Source organism: Macaca fascicularis, chromosome 2 (genome assembly GCF_037993035.2).
Source record: "Macaca fascicularis isolate 582-1 chromosome 2, T2T-MFA8v1.1".
NCBI classification, from domain to species: Eukaryota; Metazoa; Chordata; class Mammalia; order Primates; family Cercopithecidae; genus Macaca; species Macaca fascicularis.
In genome coordinates this window covers 58,249,947-58,274,379 of record NC_088376.1, presented here as the reverse complement: position 1 = coordinate 58,274,379, position 24,433 = coordinate 58,249,947, and the positions used below count along the sequence as shown (strand labels likewise).

Here is a 24,433-nt window from a genome sequence, read left to right as displayed (position 1 = left end):
AACGTGTATTCAATGCATTTAACTTTTGTGACCAGGTAAGCACATTTCCCGGCTTTGTGACTTATACAAAATATGGAACAAGGTTTATCCAAGATATAAAATCTGACCACAGTTTTATGTATTGTATACCAAAAGCTAAAGCAGTTTAAACATTTAACATTAGTATTGAACAGGACATTAGGAACCACAATCTCCTATCAGATTAAATATTAATTAATTACAGTGATGATAGAAAACAAGGACACACTGAAACTTCCTGAAATGTCAATGGAGCTTATTGTTGTACAAAAAAACACTGTTTTGAGAATTGGGTTCTGTGTGGCAGTGGCTACTAATTAACTCTAGGTCCATTGCTGAGTGACTTCCATTTCTGGCCTCTCTTTCCTTATCTGTAAAATGGGTAGGTTGAAATAGGTTATCTAAGATTCTTTCTTGCTGTGGAACTGTGTGTTTTATGCATCAAAGCTTGTTCAATATATTTTAGTATGAATGATTCTGAAACCATCTGTGTATATTAGCCTTGAAAAAAGAAAAAGTTTCTGGTTGAGAAAAAATGCACAATTTATTTTTCACCTACGCTTCTACTTAAAAACTATGTGTCACTAAAAATCAATTGAAAGGCAGCTTACAGAACAGGAGAGAATATCTGCAATTTGTTTATCTGACAAGGAATTGATATCCTAAACATATAAGGAATGAAAACAACTCAATAGCAAAAACCAAAATAAACAGATTTAAAAATGAACTGAGAACCTGAATAGACATTTCTCAAAAGAAAATACACAAGTGGCCAACAGGTATATGAAAACGTGCTCAACATTACTAATCATCAGAGAAACATGATTCGAACTCCCAGTGGGCTATCGCTTCACACCTATTAGGATGGCTGTTATCTAAAGGACAAAACAAATGAGGCTGTGGAGAAAAGGGAGCCTTTGAACATTGGGGTGGGAACATACATTGGTACACCCATTAAGGAAAAATTGTATGGAGATTCCTCAAAAACTTAAAAATAAGCCAGGGGCAGTGGCTCAGGCCTGTAATCCCAGCATTTTGGGAGGCCTAGTTTGGAGGATCGCTTGAGTCCAGGAGTTCCAGGCCAGCCTGAGCAACATGGCAAGACCCCATCTCCACCAAGAAAAAACAAAACTAGCTGGATGTGGTGGTGTGAGCCTGTTCTTCCAGCTACTTGGCAGGCTGAGGTGGGAGGATCCTTTGAGCCTGGGAGGTTGAGGCTGCAGTGAATGGTGTTTACACCACTGCACTCCAGCCTGGGTGACAGAGTAAGACCATGCCTCAAAAAAAATAAATAAATAAATAAATAAAATAAATAAATAAATAAAAATAAAAAATAAATAAAAATAAATAAAAACAGAATTAGCATGTAAGCCAGGAATCCCACTTCCGGGTGGTATATCCAAAGGAAATAAAATCAGTATCTCAAAGACCTATCTGCACACACACGTTCATTGCAGCATTATTCACAATAGCCAAGATATGGAAACAACCTAAGTGTTCATCAACAGATGAGTGGATTAAAAATGTGGTGTGTGTGTGTGTGTGTGTGTGTGTGTGTATTCAGCCTAAAAAAAAAAAAGGAAATCCTATCATTTTTGACAACATGGATTAACCTGGAAGGACATTATGCTAAGTGAAATAAGCCAGAGACAGAGAGACAAATATTGCATGATCTTACTTTTATATGGAATCTAAAAATGCTAAACTCAGAGAGTGGAATGGTCGTTGCTGGGAGCCGGGGGTGGGTGGGGAAATTGGGAAATAATGATGAAAATGTATGAAGGTTCAGTTACACGGGATGAAGAAGCTCTGGCGATCTAATGTACAGTATGCTGACTATAATGAATAATACTCTATTTTATACTTGAAATTTACTAAGAGTGTTTATCTTAAGTGTTGTCACCACACATACACAAAATGGTAATTATGTGTGATAATGGGTATGTTAATTAGCTTGATTGTGGTAGTCATTTTACAACGTATGACATATGTCAGAAAGTCACATTGCATACCTTAAATATATACTATTTTTATTTGTCAGGTATACCTCAATAAAACTGGGGAAAAATCAATGTAATTTCTAACATTTTGTACCTTTGACTCAAAAACAACTAATTATTTTCTGCTTTTCAGGTTTGTTTTAGTGGATATGCAACTTAGAGCATCATGCATCTATCCTATCTGTATTACAGTTTGTTAATTTGAAAAACTCTCGGGATAAATTTGGTGAAGAGGCTGGCATAGGCCATTTTAAGTTTAAGATGGTAGCAGAACATTCCAGTTGAAATGCAGTGAAGACAATGAGAAATAAGAAACAGGGAGCAAACATTTTACATTTTATTTGAATTAGCTGTTTGGGACCTTTTCAGCGGCCAACACAATAATAGGGGAAATAAAAAGCTGTTGCTAAGCCAAAGCCCCTCCACATTCATATTACTTATCTGCAAGTGTGTGGTTTTCATTCTGCCCTGAATAAGAGAGAGCATGGAGAGTTCTTCATTTGATGTTTGTTTATGAGTGTGATGTCATATTTCTCTGACCAGGAATATTGCTGGACTAAATTTTCTTGACTTAAGGATCACAAGGTCTATAATGTATATATGCATGTGTGGGAGGGAGAGAATCTAAATACATGCCTAATGTGAGACTTCTGCAGATGTCAGTTATCTTAGAATTGCATTACACTTATTTTTGTTCTTCCTAAACTTATACTCCAACTTTTATTTTTTTGTCCTGATGAGTTCTCTTCTTTGGATTTTATCTGAGTAGACAAGCATAAAATGAAGTTCACACTGCATTTTACTAATGTCAGGAATTCTTGCAGCTCAGTGTTACCTATTAGTAACAGTCCCCACTCTAGGGACTGGCAGTGGATGCTCTGTACACCACCCAGGACCCCTTTGTTCCACCAGCTGCCCTGAGTGCTGCATGCTTACTGTTCGTAGCTGAGTCCTTCCTCAGGCACTGCTGTTGGCCAAAAGGGGTGGTCTTGGCTCAGTTTCTATCCCCTTCTGAGTACGATCCACTTGACTGGTCAGCGTGGAGGTACAAAGGCCTCGTTCCCTTGCCTCAGGTTTGGACAACTCTGAGGGGCCGTCCCACTTCTATGGCTTTCCATACAATTCATGGGAGCTCAGCCAAGACCTTGGTCACTGCCAATCATCATTCACCCTTTTCCTCTCTACTCAGTCCTGCTTTCTTTTCTACCTCACAGGTATTGTTCCCCAGAGCCCTTCCCAGTAAGCCTCCTTGCAGGCTAATCTCAGCGGAAGCCTCTGTTTTGCAGGGACAGACCAAAGACAAGACCCTTTTCCCATTTAATATTGTAAGCATCTTCTCTAATGTCTACATTGGATCCCTAGTAAGATGAACTCTTCTGAAAAAGTGAGTGTTAGATGCACAGAATCTTAATCTATTACATTAAGTGTTTGTATTTTTCACTCTGTGTCTAGTACCTTAAAAAAAAAAAAAAAAAGAATGCATAGGTGTAATTTTATAATTCTGGGTAAAAATGACGGCTTTTACTTATTGCAAGTATCTTTAAAACCTCATTCCCGGGCCGGGCACCATGGCTCCTGCCTGTAATCCCAGCACTTTGGGAGGCTGAGGCAGGTAGATCACGAGGTCAGGAGTTCAAGACCAGCCTGGCCAAAATGGTGAAACCGCGTCTCTACTAAAAATACACAAAAATTAGTCAGGCGTGGTGGCAGGCACCTGTAATCCCAGCTATTCGGAAGGCTGAGGCAGAGAATTGCTTGAACCCGGGAGGGGGAGGTTGCAGTGAGCTGAGATCATGCCACTGTACTCCAGCCTGGGTGACAGAACAAGTCTCCATCTCAAAAACAAAAAGCAAACAAACAACAAACAAACAAAAAAACACAAAAAAGAAAACCCTCATTCCCTCTTTTGACATCATATCGGAGCAGTCTTTAAACTATTACAAGATACTGCTCAGTATAATAATCCTTGCCTTTTAATTGTATGATTTAGCTCACTTGCCTTTCTTATCTTCATTAGAATGAAACATTAAAATGTTTGACCTTGGTTCCACAAGAAATAATTCATGTAGCTGAACACATACGTAACTGGATTTTTGTCTTATGATTATTTATTTTTTCATTGTTGTGATTCAAATGACAAACATAAAAAAACAATGAAACCTTCAAAGAGATAGCCTAAGCTGGTGTTAATTAGTACCAGTTCATGTGTCCATGCCCCGGATGAAAAGTCCATTTTTCTATTTTGTAAATATTTGGAGTTTTTTTAGGTCATAATTGAACTTGGCAACTTTTGTCCACCTTTTAACTAAGCCAAAAAAGATATTCAACTGAGATAATTGATATCTGGCTTTCAAAGAAATGTTGGGGTTTTGGTTATGATCTCTTACAAGATTTAGAAATTAGCAAACAAAATGGATTTTACATCAAAATGACAGCCTGAAATTTCAATTGTTGCATATATATACCAATTGAATAGTAATTCTATTTCTCTAGTAAGTGGAAGAATGCATAACTTTGTCTTATGAAACAAAATCATGGCTAGGCAGAATTGAAATACAGATGCATTTTAAAATTTATTTTAAACTGAAGCTCCCAAAATTTGTGTACATAGAATGTAATATTTGACACCTTTAATTTGGATTATTCCAAGCCCAATATGTTTTAGCCCAATGTAGTTTGTATAATAGATACTTTCTTTTATCAAACGCCAGACATCTGTATGAATTGATAGTATTAGAGTCATGGTGTTGAGACTAGGGTAAAGAATACTGTGTCATTAACACCCACTATGAAGGCTATATGAAAGCAGTTGCAGCTAAAGCCTGCCCTGCCAACATGAACCTAGCGAAAAGGCACCATGGTTATGGCATGGGAAAAAAGAGCCAAGTGTTCCAATAGCATGGGAGACACACATACTATTTATAGAGTTCAATGAGTAGCCTTTTAAAAGAATTTTACTAGGCTTCCATAATCTTTATTGGAAGCCTATTCTATTCAATCTATGCTTCCACTTGGACATTAAATTATCAGGGGACTCTGGTTAGAAGTTTCAGAAAATAATTTTTATTTCTTACCTTCTCTAACCTGGTTGATCAACGTTTTTCTCTTGGGCCAATTCCAGCTCTTCCACATTTTACTTGTGTCTCTCAGAGCCAATGAAGAAAAACCATACATAAATATAAATTGTATTAATGCTGATGTTTAAGGGAATAATACACCCCTTGAAATAGCTAAATGATAATTTAACAGATGAATGAATAAATGGAAGAATCATCTAAGTATTTGTCAGATTTATGAGGTGTTACATATTCATTATTAATACTTAGAGGCAGGAAATATGGCCTATGTCTGTCGTCCTGATGAAATCTGATACGTTTCCAAATTGATTTGGTTATTATTATTTCACCATGTTTTCTTTGGTTGTAGAAAATGTTATGGGGCATAAAAAAGAGAGTGAGAGCTTAGAGTCAAACAAGTTTGGGAAATTCTTTGTTAAATTGTTTGTATACTGTAGGACTTCTCAAAACCTTTTGTATAAAAATGTATTATGAGTCTTCAAGAAAGGGATATCATGCATAGCATTGATCTAAATTATTAGATCACAAAATCTTTTTTTATGTGGCCATTCATTAACATCTATCAGAAAAAGGTTTGTGGATAAGTTTTGAAAATGCTTACCTACAGTTTTGTTTTTTGACTATAATATTTTTGAAACTTTCTAGCTTTGTAAATGGAACACAAAACTTTATTTTTTTCAGTGCATTGAAAATTGCTATAATGTGCAAATGATTTGTACTTCTTTCAGTTTCTTCTATAAGATGAGCCAGACAACATAAGCTGTCCTGCACTTGAAGATTGATGAGAATTATATCTTGAGCAACACAACTTTCTTAAGCAAAATGCATTTCTCTGTGTTTGACTTTTTAACCAGCAAACAAGCAATTGAGAGAATGCAAAGATTCATGGATTCACTTACAGATTCATGCACTCAAGGATTTGTGGTGGTGTGAGTGTATTGAGCTTTCTGGCACTGTCCTTGTTTCTCATGCAGGCATGCCGCTGTCTGGTGGCCTCAGTAGTCCACATGGAGGAAAGGGTCTACTATGTTGAAGAAGCTGCCCCTGGCAGCTGACTGCCTGATAACACCTTATGTGCTGGGGGAATATAGGTGGGTACATATCAGCACATAGGGGTCTATACTAAAAAAGGACACATTTCAATTTTAAACCATGTTACCATCTTCCTGGTACCAGATTTACAAATTTTTGAGTACAACTTAGTACCACTGAGGCATCTAGCATCTATAGAGCATCTTATAATGTAACCCAGTTTGAAATATTTTACCGTAATGTTGTACCTCCTCAAGGTTTTGATGAAACAGGCCTGGCCATGGTCTACTACAATAAGGTTATTGATCTATGTTTCTGCCTTTCCACTTATTCTTGGGTCACCTTAAAAAATTTATCTGGGCCAGGCACAGTGGCTCATACCTGTAATCCCAGCACTTTGGGAGGCTAAGGCAGGCAGATCACTTGAGCTCAGGAATTCAAGACTGGCCTGGGCAACATGGTGAAACCCCATCTCTACAATTACAAAAAAAAAAAAAAGATAAAAAAAGATAAAAAGAAAATTTATGCTTCTGTATGAAATTATCTATTTTATCACCTTAAAAAAAAATCTTACTTCTCAGTGAAAGGAATGAGGCACATCCCCCATATATCTCCCAACTTCCTGAGCCCAGCACAAACACATTCCTCCATATTTCTCTCAAACTTCAGAAAAACACCACCTAGGAAATCCCCGATAAGGACACAGCGGGAACCAATAAAAAATGCTAAATGTGCTGTAACCGAGAGAATTACCTTGTTCCCCTGTAACTTTACATATCCTGTTTACATCGAGCTATAAAAAGCAAGCACTCGCATTGTTCGGGGCCCTCTTGTACGCTGTGGAATGGAGGGACCAAGTTCGAACTTGCAGTAAAGATCCTTGCCACTTGGCTTTGACTCTGGACTCTGGTGGTCTTCTTTGGGGGAACAAACGGTCTGGGCATAACATCAGCATAGTATGAGACACAGAAATCATGTCTTTTTATCTTTCCATCCCCAGTCACCAGCACATTGCCTTGTACTGGGTAGATATTTACAAATGTAGTGGAGTGAAGGAATCATATTTGTAGACAGTGTTGTCATTTTTTATACTGTCAACCTGCACAGGTTAGTAGTAATGATCATTTATTGAGTGTCAAACATTTTTGCCAATGCTCACCATAATTGTTCCTAATTTTTACAATGATCTCATAAGAATATTCTTGTCTTCATTTAACGGAAGAAAAAAACAAAACTTAATTAGCAAGAAAATGTTATATGTCGATTTTTTTTCTTTGGAAGCTTTGTAGCCATATATTTCTAATAAACTGGATTATTGGTTCTCTCTGATTCCCAGTCCCTCCCACTTCCCATACTAGGATACTACCATGTGTCTCACGGAAGTAAGATAACCATGTAAGATATGCTATCACTGATTTATTCAATAAATATATACCAAGTGCCTCCTTTAGGGCCAATAATCTGCTGAATGCTGTGAGTGGGAACATAGAGAAGGAAAATAACCATAATAGTAGCAAACACTTATTGGGGGTTTACTATGTGCCAGATACTACTCTAAGAACATTATTTGCAATAACTTAATCTTCTAAAATATGTACTTTTATTGTCCTTCTTTTATAATGCAGGAGAGAGGGACACAGGATTGCTGTGTAATTTGCCCAAGGCCACACAGCTATTAAGTGGAAGAGCCATTACTGAAACCCAAGATATCTGACTTCAAAGGTGAACTGCCTCTTGTACTCAATCCCTTATGCCAATGAGTTTATAGCCTAATTTGAAAGCAAACCAGAAATGCACCATATATAGATTTCAGAATGCCCATACAATTTTGAAAACATATGACATAAACTTCATACCAAAGGATTCAAGATAGGAAAATATTTTCATGAATCCCACATGCTATTTTCATGAGCTTCAATGTGATTTTATAGCTAATTAAGATCAGTTAACTTCTTTAACTACAAATCTTTGTTTAGGTAATTTTTTGTGTCATATTTTGATTAAAATTCTTTAAATAAAAAAAACCCCTCCTCTCATGAATATTTCTACCATTACTAATCTCAAAAAGACAAGGACCAAGAAGATCATATATAAGCCTCTGAATATCTTTGGTGAAATGCATTTGGCTCATTTAGGCATAGTTATTCCCAAAATAGCCTAGATGGGCTGGATGGAATTTATTGCATTACTAATGTTCCAAGGGCAGGTTTCCCAGTAATAACCTACCCATAAAACTCTACTTTAACAAAAGGCTACTTGATAGCATAGAATAAACTGGAATGCTTTTTTATAGCCAGAGATTTCCTAACCATAAATACTTCCATTCCTCTAAGCAAATGGGTCAGAAATATTTATGAGGTGCCCTGCATTTTTATCACCTCTGCAATGGAATGCAGCAATTTCATCATGATCACATTCTTTCTCTACCCTTACTCTATACTGTTGATGGACTCCTTAGCATATCATAAGCAGTCCATTAGTGAGAGGAACTTGGGAATTTAGAAAGGAATGAAGGGAAATACGGAATAGAAGTTGTTGAATCTGGTTGTGTTTGATCTATCCAACACTATTCATTGCTAAACTAAATCCAATTGTTAATTTCAGAACTATGTCAATATAGTTGGTTAAAAAGGTGGTTGCCTGGTAATTAGATTTACCCTCTGATGGTATTAAATTTTATTTTTCTTCCTTTTAGAAATAAACATTCATTTGGACCTGGAAATGCCAGATTGCTGACATTAGGGATATGACACAAGACTCACCATTTATATGTTAGCCCTTTTTTTCTTTTTTTTTTTTTTTTTTAAAAGAAGGAGGCACGTGGAAGTAATTGCTTTAAAAATAACTCTAAAGATGTCAAAAGGTCAAAATACTTACAACATTATTCTGTTGGTTATGGTTGCTGTTTTGTCTCTCTTCCTTGTAAGAATAGTATGTAGAAAGCCAATATCTAATTGCACATTAATTTTACAAAAATTGTTATTTTGCTGTTTGTGTAAAATGCTGCATGCTTTATATTTAAAAATTTGAGCAATTAAAAATTTACAAAGAAGAAATTTTTAAATTAGATAAGAAACATAAGTTATGTTAGCTAATATAGATCAGAGTTTGAAAACACAAAATATGAAATAAACATCAAATGATATATATACTTGTATTTTAAACATAATGCTCAAAAATCTGGTTATCGTATTATCATATTTCATTTTAGTAAGACATGCATTGTTTAAAATAAAATTTGCAGGTGACCTCATATTAAATGTTAGTTTCAGATTCTAGTTCCTATTTTTTTAAAAAAGACAATATTGGTTTGTACTAACGAACAGTTTTTGGTGTTAATAGTTAATTTATTGTTATTGAGCACCTGTGAGCAAAGCATTTTGTTAGACACAAAGATAACTAAGACATAGTGGCAGAGACTGGGTAGATACTCATCAAACTTGTTTCCCCATTTTGGACACACAGCTAGACTACATTTCCTCGCCTCCCTTGGCATTAGACACAGGCATGTGACTGACTTGTGGACAATGGAAAGTGGGTAGAATTGATACCACCTTCAGCAAGAGCCCAAAAGGTCTCCCATGCGTTGCTCTAAAGGCCCCTTTTCTTTCTTGGCTTTCCAGAAAGATCTGGTGGAAAATTCTGAAGCCCTATGGTTGGTCGGGGGGGGCCACTGGATAGATAAAACCTAGATTCCTGTATATATATAAGGAGCAGAGTCCCCCCACTGTCAACCCACCTAGGATTATTACAAGGGTAATAAACTTACGGTGTGTTAAGTCACGGAGATGGTAGGATTGTTTGTGTTTTTACAGCTTGTATTTTACCGACATCAGGGTTTCTTAACCTTAGCACTATTGACATATTGGACTAGGTATATCCTTGTTGTGGGGACTGTCCTGTGCATTGTAGGATGCTGAGCAGCTTCCCTGGCCTGTATTCAACAGATGCCAATTGCACTGCCTTCCCCAGCCATGACAATCAAAAATGTCTCCAGACATTTCAAATATCCCCTTTGGGGCAAAACTGCCACTGTTTGAGGACCACTAGCCTAACTTATACAGTAATATTCACTATTTTTAAAAGTTTTATACCAGAGAGTCTCCTACTTTTTTACATAACGAGTTTCTGAAAAATCTGTTTGAAAGTCAAATGTCTGAAAGTTGAACAAGACATTTACATGTTATAAGGAGATTTGTAATACAAGCAAACCAGAAAGATTAAATTATGTAGTTACCATTACATTCAGTAGCACATTTTGAAGATGCTGTTGTAGCAATTTTTACATGTTTTAAAGCTTTATATTTTTCCTCCAAAGTCAAATTTACACTTGAATTAGCTTAAGTACAGTGAACCCTAGAAGGAAGCTGAAGAGTTAGCATGTAAAGCACATAGAATGACTTTCATCTGTGTAACAATTTTATAAGATCTGTGCTTTTTTTACTACAATAAGGTGCACCGCAGTTTTCCATTTCCCACTTATCTTTTATGAAATAGGAAAAATCCTTGAAACAATTTTATAAACACTTCTGTATAGACAAAGATGGCAAGAGAGCCACAAAGGAACTGGTGGCATTTAAAAGGCTCTATTATGGGAATTGTATGAAATACGCTTGTCTGATGATGTACAAATGTCTGATTTTACTTTGGCATTTCTGGGTCTTAACCCACTTTCCCTGTGCCTACTTTCTCTCCTGCTCCACTTGTTCCCGCTTTTCCATCTCAACCTGTGGACTCGGCAGTGTGGTGTTTGGACTATTTATCTGGCTTCAGTGTTAGTATCCTCAGGTCTCTGCACCTGGCATCTGACCTTTCATGCCAGCCATCCCAGAGGTTTAAGGTACTTTGCACTCACTCTGTGCCCCAGGTGACCACTGGCCTGGGTAGCCCCTGCTTGTTGGGAAGAAACATTACAGAGTTGGATGCTTGGTAATGCAAACATAAAGAAGGCAGTATCCTTGCTTTTTTAGGAGCTTTAATCCAGCGGTATAGAGGCAAATGCAGACACAGGTAATACAATAATCCCATCAAAGGAATGAGACACTGGTGTGACTATAAGTTCAAAGTAGAACCACTGTGGTTGGAGTGTGTTAAATCCAAGTGCATTCCAGAGGAGCCTGGTCGAGGGAACATGCTGATTTGAGCCAGCGGTTCATATCTGATGGAGGATCCTCCTTTAAAATTCACCTGTGGGCCCTTCTACCCGGCGGTTAGTGTTGAGAGTGCTGAGTGTGTGCTCCGGGCTTGGAACACACATTTATTATTAAAAAATAAAAAATAAAAATCTAAAAAAGTCGTTTAACAACATCCCCCCGCCCCCCATTTTACAAAAAATTCGCCTCTCCCCCTCAGGAGACTTTTTTTTTCTTCTTCCTCTTTTATAAAATAACCCGGTGAAACAGCCGAGACCGACCCCACCCCCGCCTGTAGCCCAGCAGCAGGTCCAAGAAGGAACCAAGAGACCAAGGCCTTCCTGCTGCCTGGACCCGACACCGCCACCCTCACTCCCAGCCGGCAGCCGGCAGCGGGCGGCAGCGGATCTACCCTGTCCTGCGGCCATTTAGTAGTTTTCGAGTCCGGGTGATTTTTGTCCCTCTGCGCTTGCCCCCACTCCCTCCCACCGGGTCCGGCCCCCGACTCCCGGCCCAGGCACTCGCTCTCCTCCTGTCACTGAAAGGTCGCGGCCTGTGACCCTGCGGGCAGCCGTGCCGAGAGGAACCCCAGCGCCCCCAGCTACACCATGGCCTCGCTCTACGTGGGGGACTTCCACCCCGAGGTGACTGAGGCCATGCTCTGAGTTCAGCGTAGCCGGGCCTATCCTCTCCATCCGGGTCTGTAGGGACCTGATCACCCGCGGCTCCTTGGGCCACGCCTATGTGAACTTCCAGCAGCCGGCGGACGCGGAGTGTGCTTTGTAAATTTTGATTTTATAAAGGGCAAGCCAGTACGCACCATGTGGTCTCAGCGTGAACCATCACTTCGCAAAAGTGGAATAGGCAATATATTCATTAAAAATCTGGACAGATCCATTGATAATAAAGCACTGTATGATACAGTTTCTGCTTTTGGTAACATCGTTTCGTGTAAAGTGGTTTGTGATGAAAATGGTTCCAAGGGCTATGGATTTGTATGCTTTCAGGAAGCATCTGAAAGAGCTTTTGAAAAAGTGAATGGAATACGCCTAATGATTGCAAAGTATTTGTTGGACGATTTAAGTCTCGTAAAAAACGAGAAACTGAACTTGGAGCTAGGGCAAAAGAGTTCACCAATGTTTACATCAAGAATTTTGGAGAAGACATTGATGATGAGCGCCTTAAGGATCTGTTTGGCAAGTTTGGGCCTGCCTTAAGTGTGAAAGTAATGATTGATGAAAGTGGAAAATCCGCAGTATTTGGATTTGTAAGCTTTGAAAGGCATGAGGATACACAGCTGTGGATGAGATTAATGGAAATGGAGCTCAGTGGAAAACAAATTTACGTTGTTCGAGTTCAGAAAAACGTGGAACAGCAGACGGAACTTAAGCGCAAACTTGAACTGATGAAGCAAGATAGGATCACCAGATACTAGAATGTTAATCCTTATGTGAAAAATCTTGATGATGGTATTGATGATGAACATCTCCAGAAAAGTTTTCTCCATTTGGTACAATCACTAGTGCAAAGGTTATGATGGAGGGTGGTCGCAGCAGGTGTTTGGTTTTGTATGTTTCTCCTCCCCAGAAGAAGCCACTAAAGCAGTTACAGAAATGAACGGTAGAATTGTGGCCACAAAGCCATGGTATGTAGCTTTAGCTGAGCGCAAAGGAGAGTGCCAGGCTCACCTCACTAGCCAGTATAGGCAGAGAATGGCAAGTATATGAATTGTGCCCAACCCTGTAATCAACCCCTACCAGCCAGCACCTCCTTCAGGTTACTTCGTGGCAGCTATCTCACAGTCTCAGAACCTTGCTGCATACCATCCTCCTAGCCAAATTGCTCAGCTAAGACCTCGCTGGACTGCTCAGGGTGCCAGACGTCATCCATTCCAAAATACGCCCGGTGCTACCTGCCCAGCTGCTCCTAGACCACCATTTAGTACTATGAGACCAGCTTCTTCACAGGTTCCATGAGTCATGGCAACACAGTGTGTTGCTAACACATCTACACAGATAATGGGTCCACGTCCTGCAGCTGCAGCTGTAGCTACTGCAGCTACTCCTGCTGTCTGCACCGTTGCACAGTATAAATATGTTGCGGGAGTTTGCAATCCTCAGCAACATCTTAATGCACAGCCACAAGTTACAATGCAACAGCCTGCTGTTCATGTACAAGGTCAGGAACCTTTGACTGCTTCCATATTGGCGTCTGCCTCTCCTCAAGAGGAAAAGCAAATGTTGGGTGAATGGCTGTTTCCTTTTATTCAAGCCACACATCCTACTCTTGCTGGTAAAATCACTGGCATGTTGTTGGAGACTGATAATTCAGAACTTCTTCATAGGCTCGAGTCTCCAGAGTCTCTCTGTTATAAGGTCGATGAAGCTGTAGCTGTACTACAAGCCCATCAAGCTAAAGAGGCGTACCAGACAGCAGTTAACAGTGCCACTGGTGTTCCAACTGTTTAAAATTGATCAGGGACCACGAAAAGAAACTTGTGCTTCACCGAAGAAAAATATCTAAACATCGAAAAACTTAAATATTATGGAAAAAAATTGCAAAATATAAAATAAATTTAAAAAGGAAGGGAAACTTTGAACCTTATGTACTGAGAAAATGCCAGGCCTAGCAAACGTAATGTTAGTCCTAGATTACTTACTGATTTAAAAACAAAACAAAAAAACCCACAAAAAATGGTAAAATATTTTAAAAATTTAATGTTTTATAGACCCTGGGAAACAGAATTTTCAGCAAGTACAAAATTTTAAAGCATTCCTCTCTTTAATTTTGTAATCCTTCACTGTGGAATGGCTCAAAATGTCAGTTCTGTTTTAAGTAACAGAATTGATAACTGAGCAAGGAAATGTAATTTGGATTATAAAATTCTTGCTTCAATAAAAATTTCTTAAATAGTGAAAAAAGTATTTACCTATGGGCATGGTCTCTCTTAATCATACCTACGACTATAGTACTAGAGAACATTGAAATTACAATTCATTTATCTGAACCTTTGAGAATGGTCAGTTTTGATGAATGGGTAGACTCAATAGCTCAGTCCTAGCTAAAATCATCTTCTGACATTGATAGACCAAAGACCCTTGGGCCAGACTACTTGTGTTAGAATTCCAAATCCTTCTTGTACCTCCATTGTGACTTTTGTCAGATAATTTAACCTCTTTTGCCTCAGTTTTCTTATCTGTAAAATTGGGTTAAGAAACCTTATGTGGGAGAATGTTGTGAGAATTAGATTAATGCATGTCATGTGCCTAAAACAACACCTGGCATCTAGTAAAGCTCTTGATTATTGTTATCTCTTATTAATATTTGTGATGCAATACAGAATTAATTTGTTCTTTCAAGTAATTCCCTTAGCATTGATGGTTTATAGACCCTGGGAAACAGAATTTTTATAACTCACTTTCATAATTGTGGTTCTTTTGTACAGTAACTCAGTCCCAATAAACACCTCCATCTTTTTGTTCTTCCATTATTATGTTATTAGATTTCTGCTATTGTCATGATCTCTAGAAATGCCCATCACTCAGAAATCATTCTAGAGTTTTGAAGTGAGAAAAGCTTTTGATGACCTATCTTTCTTTTCTTGTCTTTATGAAAACACATACTCTGCTATTATAGATCCCAGGCATTCATTTTATTTCTTTTGTATGCTACCTATTAAGTAAAACAATTTTTTTTTTAGTAAGGATACCTGCACTTCATACAAAAACACTACTCATCCCTCGAATTTCTCTATTTACATGCTTTTCTCATAATTTTCTTGGACATGGGCAGTTTTGATTTTCCTCAGCACCTTGAGTGTGAGATACGGACAGCAAGTGTCCAGAACCTTATTACCTAGGTTAAAAGACCTTGGGAGACATGAACAAACTCATAGGCACCATACATCAGTCATAGTGCAACTTTTACCATCTCACTATGCAATAGCCCCTTAACACTCAATACAATTGAAAAAGGATGTGGACAATATAAATATCATCTTTTTCTCCAGGCATAAAAATAACCACATTTAAAGAAAATATTTGGAAAAAAAAAAAGATAGGTCTTAGGAATTAGGATTATGTATCCCAGAGACAAGATTACTATGGAAGGCTTCAAGTTTATGAGGGATTATTATGTCGAAAATAGGGACCAGCTATTCTCTATCTCTAAAGAATCCCAAAGAGATGGCTAAACCTCAGCATGAAGTAATAGATAAAGTATGAAGAAGAATTTCTTGATGGTGAGAGTGAAATATTGAAAGAAAGCTCTTTCAGGAAATACCTGGAAATCTGAAAGAACGTTAAGAGCAGAATGATGATTTTCCTGGCGTATTCTCTGCTTTTGAAATCTACAAAAACCTTGTGCTTTTATGAAATGTGAAATAACATATCTACATTTCTCACTATGCATCTCAAACATGCTAACGCATTGCCTATTTGTGGTACTGTGTGCTGTATCTATTTTCTATACATGGTATATAATTCATATTTTGTTTTCTTCCATGGTTCTAGTGATGCAGTTTGGGAAGAGCATAGGCCTTGGAATCAGCCATACACCTTGGCAGGTATCCTAGCTCTACTATTTGGATTCAGAGATCTTGCTTAATCTCTCTGAGATTTGGTCTTCTATTATAATTGACAATAATTAAGGAATAAACTAGTCAATGTATTTTTGTAGCAAATACAATGTTAGGGCATAGTAGTTAATACATATTAAAAATGTATTTAAAAACATATGCATATATACATGTGCCTACATTATATAGGAATACTTTATAAACAAAGCTCCAACACAGTGAGCCATGATCACACCAAAAAGAAAAGCTCCAACATATAGGAAACAAAAGTCCCTGAACAGATTAATAAATATATATCTTACATTAAAATATTTCTTCTGTAAAACATTTTACTGTATAGTTTATTTTATTTTGAGACAGTCTTGCTTTGTCACCCAGGCTGGAGGTCAGTGATGCAATCATGACTCACTGCAGCCTCAACTTCCTGGTCTCAAACAATCCTCCCGCCTCAGTTTCCTGTGTAGCTTGGACCACAGGCATGTGCCACCATGCACAGCTAATTTAAAAGAATGTTTTGTAGAGACAGGATTTTACTATGTTGCTCACATTGGTCTCAAACTCCTGGGCTCAAGTGATATGCCCCCATTAGCTGGCATTACAGGTATGAGCCACTGTGCTGGTGGAATCATCTTAAACAGCAAAATACCACCTGGAAATTTATTTATTTGTTTTTTTGAGATAGAGTTTTGCTCTTGTTGCCCAGGCTGGAGTGCAATGGCTCAATCTTGGCTCACTGCAACCTCTGCCTCCCGGGTTCAAGTGATTCTCCTGCCTCAGTCTCCCAAGTAGCTGGGATTATAGGCTCCTGCCACCACGCCTGCCTAATTTTTTGTATTTCTGGTAGAGATGGGGTTTTGCCATGTTGGCCAAGCTGGTCTTGAACTCCTGGTCTCTGGTGATCTGCCCACCTCGGCCTGCCAAAGTGCTGGATTACAGATGTGAGCCACTGTGCCTGGCACCGCTTGGAAATTTAAAAATTCTCTTAAACAATTTCTTGATTAAAGAGAAAATCAAATTTTAAAGGTCAGAATATCTAGAAGATACCATTAATTAAATTATTACATGTTAGAACTCAAGCTAATGCTGTGTTCAGAGAAAAAATATATAACCCTAAATGTTTTCACAGATAAACAAGAACAGATGAGAACAAATAAATTAAGTGTCACATTTTAAAAACTAGGCAAAGAACAAGAAATTAAGCCTAAGAAAAATTAAGGAAAAGAACAAATAAAAATAAAAGGAAACATTAATGAAATGTAAACAGAAAAAGCAAGAAACTAAGAAATACATTCAAGAGCTGGTTTTCAAAAATTAGTTAAAGCAGACAACCCACAGAGTGGGAGAAAATCTTCACAACTTATACAGCTGACAAAGGACTATATCTACAAGGAACTCAAACGAATCAGTAAGTAAAAACAAAACAAAACAAACACCAAAAAATCCCACCAAAAAGTGGGCTAAAGACATGAATAGACAGTTCTGAAAACAAGATATACAAACGGCCAACAAGCATATGGAAAAATGCTCAACATCACTAATAATCAGGGAAATGCAAATCAAAACCACAATGTGATACCACCTCACTCCTGCAAGAATGACCATAATCAAAAAATCAAAAAATAATAAGTGTTGGTGTGGATGTGGCAAAAACAGGACACTTAAGAAAATTATATATATATAATTTTGGTGTATATATACATGGTATATATATGGTGTATATATATACATGGTGTGTGTATATATATATATACACCATGAAATACTACTCAGCCATATAAAGGAATGAAATAATGGCATTTGCAGCAACCTGGATGTTATTAGAGACTATTATTATAAGTGAAGTAACTCAGGAATGGAAAACCAAACATCGTATGTTCTCTCTCATATGTGGAAGCTAAGCTATGAGGACTCAAGAGCATAAGAATGATACACTGGACTTTGGGGACTTGAGGGAAAAAGTGGGGATGGCGAGGGATAAAAGACTACACATTGGATACAGTGTATGAAAAATTCGGAAATCACCACTAAAGAACTTATCCATTATGGAGAAATAGGAACACTTTTACACTGTTGGTGGGACTGTAAACTAGTTCAATGATTGTGGAAGACAGTGTGGCAATTCCTCAAGGATCTAGAACTAGAAATACCATTTGACCCAGCCATCTCATCACTAGGTATATACTCAAAGGATTTTAAATCACGCTGCTGTAAAGACACATGCACAAGTCTGTTCATTGTGGCACTATTTACAATAGCAAAGACTTGGAACCAACCCAAATGTCCATCAATGATAGACTGGATTAAGAAAATGTGGCACATATACACCATGGAATACTATGCAGCCATAAAAAAGGATGCATTCATGTCCTTTGTAGGGACATGGATGAAACTGGAAGCCATCGTTCTGAGCAAACTATCACAAGGACAAAAAACCAAACACCACATGTTCGCATTCATGGTTGGGAACTGAACAATGAGAATACTTGGACACGGGAAGGGTAACATCACACACTGGGGCCTGTCGTGGTGTGGGGGAATGGGGGAGGGATAGCATTAGGAGATATACCTAATGTAAATGACGAGTTAATGGGTGCAGCACACCAACATGACACATGTGTATATATGTAACAAACCTGCACATTGTGCACATGTACCCTAGAACTTAAAGTATAATTAAAAAAACCAAAAACCAAAAAACAAAAAACAAAAAAGGAACTTATCCATGTAACCAAACACCACCTGCTCCCCAAAACCTATTGAAATAAAAATAAAAACAGAGAAAAGTAAAACTGGTTAAAACAAGCAAAGCACAATTACACAAAATAAGAAACAAGAATAGAGAAATTACCACAAATACAGAGGAAATGGGAATAATTGACTCTGTTCAACGGAATTGAAGTGGAATAATTTTAGAAAAAGGTAAATTGATAAAACCATCTCAGAAGAGGAAGGTCATTTAGTATATTTAGAGATCATTGACTATAAGGAGATAGATAAAAGTTGTTAAAAGCACTAATGCCTCCCTAATGAAAGCATTCTTCTGTCAGTACAAGCTGATGCTATTATTAAAAAGGAAAAAAAGAGATATGGAAATTGGAAAGGAGGAGATAAAATTATTGTTTGTAGATAACGATTGTATATATCAAAACCCAAGAGAATCAACTGAAAAATTCCTAATGACCATAAGCAAATTTGTTATCTGTATACAAAATCCATATAAAAAAGTATGATAGCATGTATACCTACTATGTACCCACAAAAATTTAAAATATAATTTAAAACATTTTAAAAAGTATGCTGCGTAAAACATAATAACCACCAAAAATATTTTTAGAAGAGAATAAACTTGATAAGAAATGTGCAAAAGTTTTATGAAGGAAGTTCTGACACATGACCGAGGGACGTCAAAGAAGGCTTGACTAAATGGAAAGGCATTTCCTGTTCTTGGAAAGGTAGACTGAATATCACAACATTTTACTCATGCCTAAATTAATCTCTATACTTCATGCAAGTCAGTTAGAAATAACAACAGGAGTCTTCTTCCTTCTCCTCCACTTCCTCCTCCTCCACTTCCTCCTCCTTCACCTTCTTTTCTGTGAGGGGTGGGGGTGGGGATTAAATAAATTTATTTGAAAATTCAAAAGGAAAGTTAAACATGCCAGAATAGCCAAAATCATTACAAAAATAAGAGTAATAAAAGGAACAAGGCATACAGATTTTATTACTGTATTTATTCATTTTTGTCTCTGTCGCCCAGGCTGGAGTACATACAGCAGGAAGAGCTCAGCTCAGTGCAACTTCCGCCTCCCAGGTTCAAGCGATTCTCCTGCCTCAGCCTCCTGAGTAGCTGGGACTGCAGGTGCACATCACCATGCCTGGCTAATTTTTGTATTTTTAGTAGAGATAGGGTTTCGCCATGTTGACCAGGCTGGTCTTGACCTCCTGACGTCAAGTGATCCGCCCCATTTAGGCTTCCCAAAGTGTTGGGATTACAGGGCTGAGCCATTGCTCCTGACCCCAGATTATAAAATATATTTTAAAGCTGAAATATTTAAAACACATTGTTACTAGGGCATGAAAAGACAGGTCATTGGTTAAAAGCTGGCAACCCAGAGACATAGATTCAGTTTTATATCTTTTTTCTTAGGGTGTTTTCGTATCTTTTATTTTTTCATTTTTTGTTATGCTTTAAGTTCTGGGATACATGTTCAGAACGTGCAGGTTTGTTATGTAGGTATACATATGCCATGGTGGTTTGCTGCATCCATCAGCTGGTCATCTATCTACATTAGGTATTTCTCCTAATGCTATTCCTCCCCTTGCCCCTCACCCTCCGACAGGCCCCGGTGTGTGATGTTCCCCTGCCTGTGTCTCCGTGTTCTTACTGTTCACCTCCCACTTATGAGTGAAAACATGTGGTGTTTGGTTTTCTGTTCCTATGTTAGTCTGCTGAGAATGATGGTTTTCAGCAGTTTTATATCTTGATAGGAATTTGGGTTATAAAGATGTAATTTCACTTTGTGAAACTCAGTGAACATACAGTTAAGATTTGTACGTTTCATTGTATATTTTTCTCTTGAAAGAAAAAAATCGAAAAATAATATTGGCGTCTAATCTAATGATATGTATACTAAAGTATTTGGAGGGAATTAAGCTGCTATCTGCAATTCATTTAGAAACAAATAAGAAAGTCAGAAAATAAGATGGCTAGAGGGCTGCATATATGAAAAATTTTGTAGTTATATAAAATTATCTCAACATTGCTGTATGCTTGAAAATTTTCATAATAAAATGTTGGAAAATAGACTCTAATATTTAAAGAAATTTGGTATACAATAAAAACAAAACTGCAAATCTGTAAGTTATAACATTATCTACAGAATGAAAGATTTTGTCTCCTATTATAACAGTTTCAGGAACCAGGATGCAGATGAGAAGGGTTGGGTGTAGACTGAGTTGCCCCTGGAATGACTCTTCCAGATTCTGTGGTGTCTCCTAGTGTTCTGACTTGTGAGGCTAAGGAGGAACTCCGACACCCCAGCCCCTGAGAGCACTGTGCTGGGCCACTGCTTTCCTACTAGCAGGGGCCATGTTGGCTATGAGGCGAGCACAGGTCCAGGAGCTACACACACACCCCAAGGGCTAGGAGAACAAAGTAAGTCTTGTAACAAAGCACATGTTGTACAGGCCGAGGGCAGTTCTGTTCTTCAAGCATGGTGATTTGACTTTTTTTTGTTAAGTTGTTGTTTGTTTTGTTAAGTTGTTTGTTAACTTTCTTTGCTCCTTTGACTTTTTGTTTTTTTGTTAAGTTGCTCTTTTATAGCTAACAACTTTAGTATTTAAAACAGTTTATTCAGGAGTTCTGAGTAGTTTATAAAGTGCTATTACTTAGCTGTTTGTCTTCTGTGCTTTTCAGTTACTCGAACTTAGATTTATATATTTCAAAGACTGCACAGAATGGGTGTTGGGGAGAAGTGTCATTCTGCTATTCTGTGTACAGTTTCAGAAAACTGGGGTTCCTGGGGACTCACCTGAGCTTCAAGCAGTAGAAACTGTCAGCATGTGGAGAGAATTAGCTAGGCTTCCTCAATATTTAAGGTGTACTTGGACTCTGATAGGTAAATTTGAGGCTACTTTTATTTGGGGAATGGGGGTGAGAAAGTGTATATATGTATTTTGGTGGCAAAAGGGAAACACTAGAAATTCAAATATATGAGAATTCTCTAGTTTTGAGAGCTCTCAGGGAGGGGCACACATTAAAGAAAACAGTTTACAGAATGTGTTCGCAACAGAATTTATTTCTTTAGCATATCTTTCATTGAAAATGTCATCTTTGATATCACCCTTTTACATCTTGAATAATTTTACTATTTGAATATGGAAATACTGATGCACAATTTCTGAGAAAAATCTTCTCTATCTTTTGGTTTACATTTACTTGATTGACAGTATTGTGGACTTTTTAAACCATATGCCTGCCTGAGAAACTAGCACTGGAAAGCTTCCAGTGACAAAGGTCACCTAGCTATGCCCTTTACTTGTAGTTCTCACTGGACATTATTTCCATGAGGTGTGAGGTATACAGTTAGCAAAGGACCAGCAAGTAAGATTTTAAAGAATGTGATTATAAAAAAGGAGAAATTGTTTCAGGCAAGTTTGTAAAATCTAGTGTATGTGAGTGTTTAGGAAAGAAGCTGAAGGTGAACGGTGATAAACTGGACCCCAATCCCGATTTCAGCTGCCTTAAATCCTCTCTTTAGATTCACACTGAAAGCTTACAGCCTTATGTGCATTTACTTGGCAACAGGTTCTGTGCTAAGTGCCTTACATATCCTGTTTCTTAATTCTCACAGAAACCTTAAAAAGTAGGTCTTTTCCATTTTACAGGTAGAGAAACAAAGGCAAAGAGAGTTAAGTCATGTTAGGGTATAATTTTCAAAAGGATAAAATCATGACTTTCAGGTAAATACAAAAGGGACATATGTCCATTATTTTATTGAACTAATTAATTAATGAGGGAACAAGTAAGATGTCATAATCAGTTCAAAGAGCATTTAAGAAGTGATGGCAGTTATTGGCAATTTAACAAAGACATGTTAAGATAAAATTGCTGAGTTAGATGTAAAACTGGTTAATATTCAACAGGCCATCACTATTTTACATTGTCTGTTCCATTGGTTGGAAATTGTTTGCATCTCTACTGGACAAAACCCTGCAAATTAATCAGTAAATTCCTTAAGTATGAGACCTTTTAATCAAGAGTGAAAATGAGATGAACGAATTACAGGTCTAGACAATCCTAGGGGACCTTTGCCTCTTATGATATTGAAAAGATCTGTTCCCACCTTTTTTCCCTATTTCCAAGTTTGGAGAATTTTTTTTTTTTGACAGTAACCTGTTCCCACAAATATTAGCTAATGGAGCAGAAATTTGAACCTCAGTCTCTGTAACTGCACAGACCTTGTACTCAACCCTTTGTTATGACTCAGCAATGAGTTAATTTGTATTTTTAAGAATGTTGGAATCTATCAGGTCTTTGCAAATAATTCTTTTTCACAGCTAGGACTTCTCTGAAGCACAGAGATTCTCTGGAGGATGAAATCATCCAACTCAGTAAATAAACATCTATCTGAAGTAGCAGCACTTTTTGTTTCTGCTTTAGAGGAGATTGCTGATACCAGACTTGAAGATCATGAGAACTATGGTAAGAATGACACTGAGACAACACTCTGTTTTTATGTCTGTTTTTATCAACATTAAAACATTAGGGCAATAGAAAAATTTAGGTTGAAAGCGTATTTTATTACCTGCTTTGCAAATGGCTTTAAGATTAGGTAATACCTTTTAGAATAAGAAATAGATAAATAAATGCTCACTTTTGGGCATACCCTCTCCAACTTTTTTCAACTTTTATGCTTTAAAGTAGGGTAATAATAGGGATCTTCAAACTGGGTTCCAGAAAAAGGGATTTCGTATATAATCCCTGAACCCCTCATGTCATGCATCATATATAACCCCAAACACACCATGCTATGATTCAACTCCTGAACATATCATATCACCAGGATGAAGTCATGGATACCAAGAAAGCAGCATGGTGATGGCAGGTTGTCTTCAGACAAACTCCGAAGTTAGAAAAATCACCTCACCTTCCTAAGGGTTAGTTTGTTCCCTCATATGTGTGTGGTTGGACTAGATGGGAGGTTTCTAAACTTTTTAGCACCACGGCCCCCAAATATGATGCCATATCATGCATGACTTAGTGTGTTCAGCGGTTACATATCATACATGGCATGGTGTGTTCAGGGGTTACAGATCATACATGATGGCATAATGCATTCAGGAGTTATATATGATACATGGCATGGCACATTCAGGGGTTACATTTGACAGAGAGATGCTATGGTTAAAGGAATCGAGAGAGAAAGGGAAGTGGATGGCTCAGACTTCTTACCTCCCTGTTCTCTCCTTCCCTTATGGAAGGAATCAGGATTCACTACAAAATTTGCAGGGTTCAGTGCAAAATAAAATTTGGGACTCTTTGTTAAAAAACCAAAAAAAAAATATTAAATATACTAAAATATAAAGTTTTTTCCTTTAAAAAATTCAGTGAATTTCAAAATGTAATAGCTACAGCCAAGATAAATGAGCAGCATAAATTTTCAAATTGTAAAAATAGTATTTTTTGTGTCATAATTTTATGTAGTACAATATATAATACTTAATAATCTGATATCACGATTATCATAAGATGTTTTTCTGGCTCATATTTTTGCAAATTCACATGCAGGTATTAGATCATGCAAATTTAAATTTTTAGCAACATCACTTTCTTTTTTTTCTTCAACTTTTATTTTTATTTTAAGTTCAGGGGTACATGTGCTGGATGTGCAAGTTTGTTACATGCTGCTTTGCTGCAGAAATAATCCAATCACTTAGGTATTAGGCCCAGCATCCATTAGCTATTTTTCCTAATGTTCTCCCTGCTTCCACCACCCCTCTCCAATTTTCAATCTATGTAACTGAACACAGCATTAATTGCTCTTGGCAATTTCAAAATCACAAATCATTTTTGATCATTTTAATTTTAAGAAGATC

General features: G+C 37.4%; 1 pseudogene; it reads left to right on the top strand.

Moving 5' to 3' along the window:
• Nucleotides 1-11,867: 11,867 nt before the first annotated feature.
• On the top strand, nucleotides 11,868-13,804 carry LOC102115960 (polyadenylate-binding protein 1 pseudogene; annotated as a pseudogene).
• Nucleotides 13,805-24,433: the final 10,629 nt, after the last annotated feature.